The 11,237-nt window shown below is 39.0% G+C and overlaps 1 protein-coding gene across 1 annotated transcript in view; it reads left to right on the top strand.

Annotated features, from left to right (window-relative positions):
* Nucleotides 1–10,371: 10,371 nt before the first annotated feature.
* cacng7a (calcium voltage-gated channel auxiliary subunit gamma 7a) overlaps nucleotides 10,372–11,237 on the top strand; it is a 28,880-nt gene continuing 28,014 nt past the window's right edge. The window contains exon 1 of the mRNA XM_039652964.2: nucleotides 10,372–10,626. The gene's annotated coding sequence lies outside the window, so the exon portion shown is untranslated. The remainder of the gene's footprint in view (nucleotides 10,627–11,237) is intronic.

Raw genomic sequence — 11,237 nt, 5'->3', positions numbered from 1 at the left:
TGATCTTAGTGCTGCATTTGACCATTGACCACAACATTCTTTTAAATAGACTAAACAATTATTTCGGCATTAGTGAAATTGCATTGTGGTTTAAATCATACTTATCTGATCATTATGAGTTTGTAGCAGTAAATGAAGAGATGTCATATCGATCACAAGTTCATTATGGAGTACCACAAGGCTCAGTATTAGGACCTTTGCGGTTCACTCTGTGCATGATGGTACCTTTGAGTGATATCATTAGGAGGCATGGCATTACTTTTCACTGTTATGCCGATGATAGGCTACTCAGCTGTATATCTCTTCGCGCCCCAACGAAACTTGCCAATTCAAGAAATTAACGGAATGCATAGCTGATGTAAAAATGACTACTATGTATGACTAAATGACTTTCCTACTACTTAATTCTGAAAAAAAAAGTCTAATGAGAGTTTCTAATGATTGGACCAAAAACCTCTGCAAAACTGTCTAACAATCGATGGTTGCTCCGTCAAGTTTTTGTTGTCGATTAGGAACCTGGGTGTGCTCTTTGACAATCTTTCATTTGAAAGTCACGTTTTTACATCTGTAAAAACGCATTCTTCCATCTTAAAATACATATATAAATTACGTTATATGCTCTCAATGACAAATGCTGATCAGTTAGTTCATGCATTCATGACCTCAAGGCTTGTTATTGTAATGCTCTCATGGGTGGCTGCCCTGCACACATAGTAAACAAACTACAGCTGATCCAAAAACCAGAACCAGGAAGTATGACCATATTAGCCTGATTTTGTCAAGCGTCCTATTAAACATTATACATTTTAAAATATTGCTGATTACTTACAACGCACTAAGGCCTCGTTTACACTGCATGGTTCAAGTGACCCAAATCCGTTTTTTTTCCTCTCATATGGCACAGATCGGATATGATCGATGAACATGTAAGCAGGAAAAAACGCATGAATTCCGATTTTCTCAGATCGGATTCATGCCTCATTCATATGTGGTAGTAAATCGGATATGAATCAGATACGTGAATTTGCGTGTGCCATGTAAGCAAATATTCCCCATTAAATGCGAGTCGTCCGTCATTAAAAAGTGTGCGATTACAGGCGCGATGGAAGAAAGGATACACACAGTGGAGCAATGCGGAGGTTTCATGTCTTTTGAGTGTTTGGGGCGAAGAGTGCAGGCTAAAATGCAGGGTTGTTACAGAAATAAATCTGTATTTGAAGACATTTCACGAGATATGAGGCATCATTTTAAGCTCTCGTGGCTACAGTGCTTCTCCTCCCCTCTTTTTTGTCCGCCGTATGAGACCAATCTTTTGATGACTTTTCAAAATATTGTGGAAAGAAAAACACTGGATAATTTTATTCACATCTGTATCCATTGCATTTCGTGCTGTTTTACTTCATTTCCCGGGTCAGAACGTCTACATTTGGTAGTTTCAGCAGTGTATAGTGTAAATGCAAAAATCGGAAATGGGTCATTTTTAAAAGATGATGTAAGCAGGTCGTCCAAAAAATCGGATATAGTCAGAAAATCGGATTTGGGCATCAAGACCTTCAGTGTAATGCAGCCTAAATGGTTTAGCTTCCCAGTACTTGAGCAATGTCCTTCAAGTCTATTGCGATCTCAAATTTCTGACCAGTTGATAATTAAATAATTAGGAATAATAATTAAGTAATAAATAATTAAGTCGATTGAATATTAAAATCCACTGCTGGCGGTAGATCATTTTCCTATTTACAGTAGCACCTAAACTCTGGAACAGTCTTCCTAACATTGTCCGGGAAGCAGACACACTGTCAGTTTAAATCTAGACTAAAAACACATATCTTACACATAGAAATGATACATTTCTATTATTCAAATCAGTTAAATGATTATTAGGTTGGATAAATTAGGTCAGTCGGAAGCGGGAACACTTCCTATAACACACAATGTACCCGTTACATCATAAGAAAAATGGCATCTACGCTAATGTTAGTCTTTCTGCTTATTCCGAGGTATATCAGCCGGATCTGGGCAGTATCCCTGAAGTGTCAGCAGAGATTGTGTCAACTATAGGCTCTCCCCTGTGAAGGCCTCATCAACACGACAGCCATCGGCACTGATCCTCAACAAACCCATCTCCATACCCATGTGAGTCCAATCTTCAACCAGATGGAACTGGATAATATTCTGATTGTTCAAAATCCAATCTGACTTCTGACCTACTGTATAACGCTGCCTGAATCATAATCATACACTGTTCATTCGTTGGCCAGACTAGAACTGGCCCGCGACTGAGCCTGGTTTCTCCCAAGGGTTTTTTTTTTTCTCCATTCTGTCACCTGATGGAGTTTTGGTTCCTTGCCAATGTCGCCTTTTTAGCCTTTGTCGCCTTTTTTCACCTTTGTTGCCATTTGCTAATGGCTTGCTTAGTTGGGGACATTTAAAGGAGAAGTTCACTTTTCAAAAAACTTTTGCTGATCATTTATTCACCCCCCATGTCATCCAAGATGTCCTCGTCATTCTTTCTTCAGTCGAAAAGAAATTAAAGTTTTTAATGAAAACATTCCAGCATTTTTCTCCATATAATGCACTTCAGTGGTACTGGGAACCAAACGGTTCAAGGTCCAAAAGACAGTATCAGTGCAAACCGCAAACTGTTCAAAGGGCTTTAAACGATTCCAAACCACGAATAAGGGTCTTATCAAGCGAATCGATCGCTCATTTTAAAAAAATTCTTGCCTTGGTCTGCACTGCGATGCACGTTCGTGACTCTCCTGTTCTAACTCGTTCATCAAAATGAGCGAATCTTTTTCCGAGTCAATTAGTTATTTCGTTCGTTGAATGAACCAAATGACTTGAAAAAAGGTTTGTTCATTTTGATGAATGAGTTCGAACAGGAGTTTGTGTAGCAAAACAGAGCATTTGAGCTTATAAAACTTAAACTTTATTATTTATTTATTAAATGAGCGATCGTTTCGCTTGATAAGACACTTATTCATCGTCTGGAATCATTTAAAGCCCTCTGAACAGTTTGAAGTTTGTACTGAAAGTGTCTTTTGGACCTTGAACCGTTTGGTTCCCACTGAAGTGCATTATATGGAGAAAAATGCTGCGATGTTTTCATCAAAAATTATCAGCAAAAGTTTTTTCAAAAGCGAACTACTCCTTTAATTTAATATTCAACAATATTATTGGTCTGCCCAACCCGATCTCACGACCAAGTCGTACTACAGTAATTCGACGAATGATTAAAAAGTGGCTAATTCGTAACAATTCATACGACCTCACTCGTACGAATTAATACGATTTTGCTAAATTGTACATATTTTACGAATTGGCCAATTCGTATAAATTCTTACGAATGACCTACCCCTTACCCCGCCCCTAAACCTAACCATCACAAGGGTTTAGACAAATCGTACGAATTAGTACGAGTGAGGTCGTACGAATTAGCCACTTTTTAATCATGCGTCGAATTCGTACGAATTGGTCGTGAGATAGTGTTGGTCTGCCTGCATTGACAACATTATACAAGAACGAAATAGCTGGACGATGACATCACAGTTTTCCCCAGAACAGCTATATACTGTGTATAAATTAACTAAATTAATAACTTTTTTTTACAACACAAATGATCCATCACTGGACTGTGATGCTATTTTCTTTTGGAGACAAACTTTGCTGCATTATTTTCCTGTTATCTCCGTAAAGCTGCTTTGAAACCATCTGTATTGTAAAAAGCACTGTATAAATAAATGTGACTTGACTTGACTACAGTGCAGATACAAATACATGTGAGTGCTAACTCCTGTACACTCCACTGCACACTGACCAAGCAAAAGATGCAAGATAGAAGTGTATTACATTTTCCACATGCATATTCAGTTCGGCGTGTATATGGCCAAACATTTGCCGGTTTGTGTGTAGAGTTAGGCAACTATGCAAAAACACAATTTTTTTAGAAGAGTTTTGAATGAAGTGTTTGACTTTTGCAAGAGATGTGTGGGACATTTTATTGTGACGTTGTGCGCGTAGAGTTTTGAGAAATGGAGCCAGTCTTGTAAGCATTTTTTCAAAAAATTATGATATTTGCATAACAAATATTTAATAGTTTGCATATTTGCTTTTCTTGTCATTAAGGTTGGTCTGTTCAGATACACGTGAGTCGTGTGACAGAAAAGATGGGGCATTTTTGAATGCTTATCTTCCTGGAGGCTGTGCGTGAATGTGCATGCAATTTGTAATTAAAGCTGCCTCAAACAAACAAACAAATACATTTTGCTCCATGTAAAATAAAACCACTTTTATGGATATAGTTGGAGTTTTAACATATTTTTTTCAAAAGTACCATTGATTTGTCTGTGTGCAATGTTTAATGGGAAAAAAAATATTTCAGTATAGTGAATGCAATTTTCACAGGTTCCTATTCTATGTTTTTGACAAATGTGACTAAAAGTGATCAGTTTTTTGATATCAGAAGGATTTCTTAAATACTGAAGATATCTTGAAACATTGCAGAACTAAGTCCTGAAAAACCTGAGTTCTCAGAGATTTTTGTCACAGATGTGGCAGAGCTGGACAGCTCGAGGCCACTAACACACACACACACACACACAGAGAGAGAGAGAGAGAGAGAGAGAGAGAGAGAGAGAGAGAGAGAGAGAGAGAGAGAGAGAACATCAAGGCACAGCACATCGCTGCCCTGAACTGGGTCAGAGCCACAAAACATAACAGTCCTAAAAACACCCAATGCATCACACAGATACTTTTAATCATTTCCATTGACTAAGTGAACCCACTTATATATCCTGGTGAACCCTACGTCGTGAGGACCAAGACAAGTGTCCCCAAAAATATAGCAATAGCAGAAATCATTGACCTTGTGGGGTCCCCATGAGTAAAACAGCTTATAAATCATATTATATGTTTATGTTTTTAGAAAAAGGGATAATGCAGAAAGTTTTCGGTGAGGGTTGAGCTTAGGGGTAGGATAAGGGGTTGAAATAATCGTTATCCCTATTTATAGTCCCAATAAAACATTGAAACCCAGTGTGTGTGTGTGTGTGCTATTATGCTAATACTATAAAATCTATTAGGTATTATAAAATAAAGTATTATGAAAAAAAATACTATGCACTATATTGCTTACATAAAATTATATGCCTTTTCAATTAACTGATTTCATCTCCTGATTAAAAAAAAAAAACAGGAAAATTTTTTTAAAGGCCAAAAATGATGTATTACTTTTAACAAATGTAGAAAAAAAAAAATGATTTACACTTCTTTTTTCAGCCTACGTACAAATCTCTGATGCTCAGCTTGTTCTGTCTCCATCCATCTTTCCCTGTACGAGCTGCCTTTATCCCTACGAGTTCTCGGCATATATGCATAAATGAATTCCAATCATCTGTACATGTACATTTCCCTATAATCTGTGTCCTCATTTGCATAATCTTCACTTGGGTACTTGTGCATTTCCCTCTCTCTGTTCTCCCTGGCTGGACTGTGAGCTTCTCCCTCTTGCATTCCTGCCTTCCCCTGTCCTTTTCCATCAAACTCTTACTCTCTCTCTCTCTTTCTGTTGATTTCATGTTTTAACTCGCCCCTACTTCCCGCCTCTCTCTGATGAGACCTCTTTGAAGTCACGGTTGTCACAGCAACGACATGATAGTGAAGGGATGGTTGCGGGCTATCTCTCTGTGGAATGCTGGGGATTCTCTGATCGTCCCAAGTCTATAAATCAAACTCTAAAATTAGCATTTTTCCTGGTGAGTGAATGTCTATCATTCAAACACACTCGTAAATGTTCACCAGCAGTAGTGGAATGCCCACCCCAGCACATTTAACAACGTGAGCATCACTGAATGCTGCGAAAGCGCTTTGATTGATTTCAAATGTCACGCTGTCTGTGATATTTGATAGTCCAATAGAGATATGAATGCAGATTTTAGGCCATCCTTGAATGGAGATATCAGGTCACTCAACAGCACTGTGTTTTATTTTTGTCACATGTATTGGGTTTCCCCACCAGGCGCCTAAAAATAGACTCAAAAAAAGAAGGGAGAGGCAGTTTAGTGGGGAGTGGGAGGGAGGAAGAGGAGAGAAAAGAAGAATGAGCAAGTGAAAGACTAGCCCGCTCCTCCTCTTGTGTCCTCTCTTCTGGAGTGGATCGATCACGAAGACTCTCAATGTCGGGACCACCATACAGTGAATCCTTCATTACACTGCCAGTGGCCAAGCCTTTTGTGGTGTGTGAGTCTAAATTGAAGCCTGAGTTCAGTGAAAAAGCTCTAGAAATTGGATGAAGCCAGATTTGACAGAATCTGACAGATTTATGCGTTTAGCTAAAGCTGTTTTATGAAATATTATCATTACTGTTATTTACGCACACGCACACACACACTGACCTTTCCATAGACATTATGATACAAATTCAACCCTAAACTTCCCCTTAAAGGGATAGTTAACCCAAAAATTAAAATTCGCAACGCATCCTAGGGCGTCATCTAACTGATGCTTTTGACCATGCGTCTAAATCCGACGCACATGGCAACCTTTAGCGTCAGTTATATGATGCGGGTAGGGTTAGACCATTAGGAGGCGCGTCTCATATTGACGCTAAAGGGTGCCATGTGCGTCAGATGTTGACGCATGGTCAAAAGCCTTAGGCTAGTTAGATGATGCCTTCGGAGAAGAACCTGCTGAAATTAGCCAATGACAACGCATTCTCCTCCTAGGACGTCATCTAACTGACGCTAAAGGTTGCCATGTGCGCCGGATTTAGACGCATGGTCAAAAGCGTCAGTTAGATGACATCCTAGGATGAGTCTAAATCCGACGCACATGGCAACCTTTAGCGTCAGTTAGATGACGCTCATCCTAGGGCGTCATCTAACTGACACTTTTGACCATGCGTCTAAATCCGATGCACATGGCAACCATTAACGTCAGTTAGATGACGCTCATCCTAGGATGTCATCTAACTGACGCTTTTGACCATGCGTCTAAATCCGACGCACATGGCAACCATTAAAGGGTTAGTTCACCCAAAAATGAAAATTAAGTCATTAATTACTCACCCCCATGCAACCCCGTAAGACCTTCGTTCATCTTCGGAACACAAATGAAGATATTTTTGATTAAATTTGAGAGCTGGATCACTCCTCCATAGACTTCCTAAGGGACTAGCACTTGACGGCCCATAAAGTCATTAAAGAAAAGGTTTAAATATTCCATGTGCCTACAGAGGCTCAATTATAAGTTTATCAAGCGACGAGAAAACTTTTTGTCCGAAAAAAACATAAATAACGACTTTATTCCACTATTCCATTACTTCATTATGGGCCTTGAGACGAGAATTGAAGAGATTTCCAGAACGCATGCGCGAGAACTGAGATGAGGACGTTCTTCTTCGACTACTTCTTGCTACCGGCTGCTCACCGCTTAGGAGTTTTACCGCCACCTACCGTATAAAATGATGATCCATATATAAGGCGCTCCGGATTGTAAGGCGCACAGCACTGTCGTATTTCAGAAGATTAAAGGCTTTTAAATGCGCCTTATAGTGCGGAATATACGGTAATTGAAACGCGTATGTACAGCGCGCGTCTTCCTCTGCTTGTAAACAGAAAGTTTTGTGCTTCCAGCTATATCAGCACATCATCTTATACGGTAGGGGGCGGTAAAACTAGCGGTGAGCAGCCGGTAACAAGAAGTAGTCGAAGAAGAACCCCCGTCCTCATCTCAGTTCTCGCGCATGCCTTCTGGAAATCTCTTCAATTCCCGTCTCAAGGCCCATGAGGAAGTAATGGAATAGTCGAATAAACTCGTTATTTATGTTTTTTTCGCATAAAAAGTATTCTTGTCGCTTGATAAACTTATAATTGAGCCGCTGTAGGCACATGGAATATTTAAACATTTTCTTTAATGACTTTATGGGCCGTCAAGTGCTAGTCCCTTAGGAAGTCTATGGAGGACTGATCCAGCTCTCAAATTTAATCAAAAATATCTTAATTTGTGTTCCGAAGACGAACGAAGGTCTTACGGGGTTGGTACAGCATGGGGGTGAGTAATTAATGACTTAATTTTCATTTTTGGGTGAACTAACCCTTTAACGTCAGTTAGATGACGCTCATCCTAGGATGTCATCTAAGTGACGCTTTTGACCATGCGTCTAAATCCGACGCACATGGCAACCTTTACCGTCAGTTAGATGACGCTCATCCTAGGATGTGATTCTAGACCACTAGAATGGATGTGAAAGTGAACACTCCTGATTTCACTGAGAGCAAGTCATGTATTGTAGTGTGAACCGCACAGTTCAGCCTGACGTTTTAAAATCATGTAGTGTGAACAAGGCATTACATGCCAAAACTATTTAGAGAGGTGTCATGATTGAACTACTTTTGAGTCCTGTAAGAAAGTCATACAGGTTTGGAATGACACGTGACGTGGATGAGTACATGGGTAAAACTGTCACACATTTGTGCATTTATTTGACCTTTCTTCCTTCCTTTCTTTCTTTCTTTCTTTCTTTCTTTCTTTCTTGAGATTGCTTCAGATATATGTTGAATTTTTAACCTCAGGATCTATTTTTCAACTCTATTATTGATCTTGATAGAATTGTTAAATGTATTACTAAGACTGAGAAAGAAACAGAGGAAAAAGCGTGGGTGTGTGATTGTTGGTGTATTTGCAGTCTGTTTTGGTACAATCTAAATGTTTCCAAATGAGAGGCTTTTGTTTTTCACCTTATGCTTCCTTCTTCAATCACACATGCAGAAATGCACATGCTCCACAAATGCTAAAAAGCTCAGTTAAAAGCTCAAGGCTGTGCAGTGCTGCAACATGAACCACACACACACGTTTTCTTCAGGCTATTCTTCACATAAAGCTTAAAGGTTTATCACATACAGACACTAGAGGTGTATACAACACTCGATTTTGTTATCTTTGTTGGGCCTCTCCATAGTCGTAATGATTTTTTATACTGTTCAAACGGTATAATTCCCTACACTAACCCTACCCCTAATCTTACCCATCACAGAAAACTTTCTACATTTAAAAAAACAAACAGAAAAACCCCCACATATGTTTATTAATCCATTTCCCTCATGGAGAACGCTGGTGAGTCCCCACAATGTAGGTGATCTCAGTGTTACTATCCTTGTGGGAACATTTAGTCACTGTAACATAAACCTGTACACACACTCACACTCGCGCACACACTCGACACTCGCACACACCTCACTGCAGTGTTATAAACATCTGCTCATGTGCTGCAGTCTAGTGGTATCTCTTAAGTTTCCCATGCAGAATTAGTTTTCTTTTACTGCAGTATAGTGGACATCTGACAGTGTGTCATGGACCAAAACATCTGTTATGCATCACCATTTCACATTGGATTTCACACACAAGTTTGTAGATGTTCTCCTTGAGAGTTAAGGTAATAGATATTGGGCATCTAAATCTTTATGTTTCTCATAGTTTTTTTTTTTAAAGATTTTTTTTAAACGTTTAAATGCACAGTAGAAAATGTTAGTAAAAAGTTAGCACAGTTAGAGTGGAAAATTTTACATTTTAAAATGTCAAAACAGGCCTATTAATTTAATATATCTTGTACTTTATATAGGCTAGTTTTAAAACTGTAAGACTGTTAAAATCGTGTCTTATTAGTACATTTTGGACATTAATTTGAACTTTTAGACATCATTTATCACCTTTGTGCTGTCTATGAATATTCATTCATTTTACTGAAAAAAACAAAATATCGAATGACTCAAATTGGTCGTTATATTAACATTAGCCTACTTTATACTTTAATGACATACAGTTAGGAACTGAAACGTAGTCACCCAAATGACATTGTAAAAACGCACCATATGTTTGCAAAAATTACCTTACCTTAACATATATGTATTTTTTATTTAAGACCATACATATACTTAAAGTCAAAGTATAGCCCATTGTTAAAACTAAGTTTTTAGTAGTACAAAAGTCAAAAGTATGACTCTCTCTCTCTCTCAAACACACTCACGCGCACACACAGACACACACACGTAGGCTACGTCACAATTACTAAAAAATATTATATATAGGCCTACAGTATATATATATATATTATTTTTTAGTAATTTTAGTACAGAAAATGTAGTACAAAAGTATATTAAGTAGGCTTATATGCACTTATGCATTTTAGTTTTAAAGGACACACAATTTTTGTTGTTTAGGGATCTGCTAATTAAACGTTAACCGTGTACTGTATGACTCACATGCCTTCACCGACATATGCAGACCTAAAACTAACGGTGACCTTATTGAGCCTCATCAACGTCAAACTGAGTGAAAGTCTCTCTTCTGTCATCCCATCCCCATTCAGCCAATTCACCGCAGTGCTGAAAGAGTGAGAGCGAGCGAGCGAGCGACGTGAGAGAGCGCGAGAAAGAGAGGGAGAGAACACGCGTGTGTGCTGTGTGTGTGTGCGAGTGCGCGCGTGTGTGTGTGTGTGTGTGTGTTTGTTAGTGTGTGAAAGAGCGAGTGAGGTAGAGAGAGAAGAAAACTGCGAAATCTGTCAAGGTTTTCCTGGCGTTTGGTTATTCCTCTCGACGCCTGTGCCGCGCTGACTCGGTCGCGTGCTGGAGGGTGAGTGCTCGTGCTCTTCTTTCTTCATGCACATTACCTGAGCTGTATGAGTGGCGCGTGATTAGAGAGATCGATTCGTTACGGTGCTTTCGAGCCAAGTATGACAGGTCAATTCATATCCAATAGTCCTGCGGACCACGTAGCCTACTATAGTGAAACGCTGATTTTTATTTATTTATTTATTTTTAACATGTATTCAGTAACAGTATATTCTCTAGTTTGCGACCAAAGTCGAAATTGTAACATGTGAGTTTTGTATCTTTATTTTTTTTTTGTCGCACTTAGCGCGAGACTCGTAGTTAGGTTAGATTATGCGCTCGTGTCGTGGACGGACTGGTATGTGTCATGGATGTTGCTCATTTCTCTAGTGCTGACTTTGGGAACGCTACGAGAAGAGAGAGTAGGCTACTGCGGTTGTGAGGATTTGACAAGGGGTAGACACGATGCTGTATATGGGACAGGATTTGCCTTCATTGTAAGAAAGAGATGAAATGCAGCTGACTACTGTACTGAAATATGCTAAATAATGTCCTAATGATATGTAGCCTAAATATATAGAAATGTTTCTGTCAGTGTTGTGTTTAGATGGATAGAAAACATCATTAGCCGAG

This window comes from Pimephales promelas, chromosome 18 (assembly GCF_988280905.1).
Source record: "Pimephales promelas chromosome 18, fPimPro1.hap1.1, whole genome shotgun sequence".
NCBI classification, from domain to species: domain Eukaryota; kingdom Metazoa; phylum Chordata; class Actinopteri; order Cypriniformes; family Leuciscidae; genus Pimephales; species Pimephales promelas.
The sequence above is the reverse complement of the archived record's forward strand: the minus strand, read 5'-3'. Positions and strand labels throughout refer to the sequence as shown.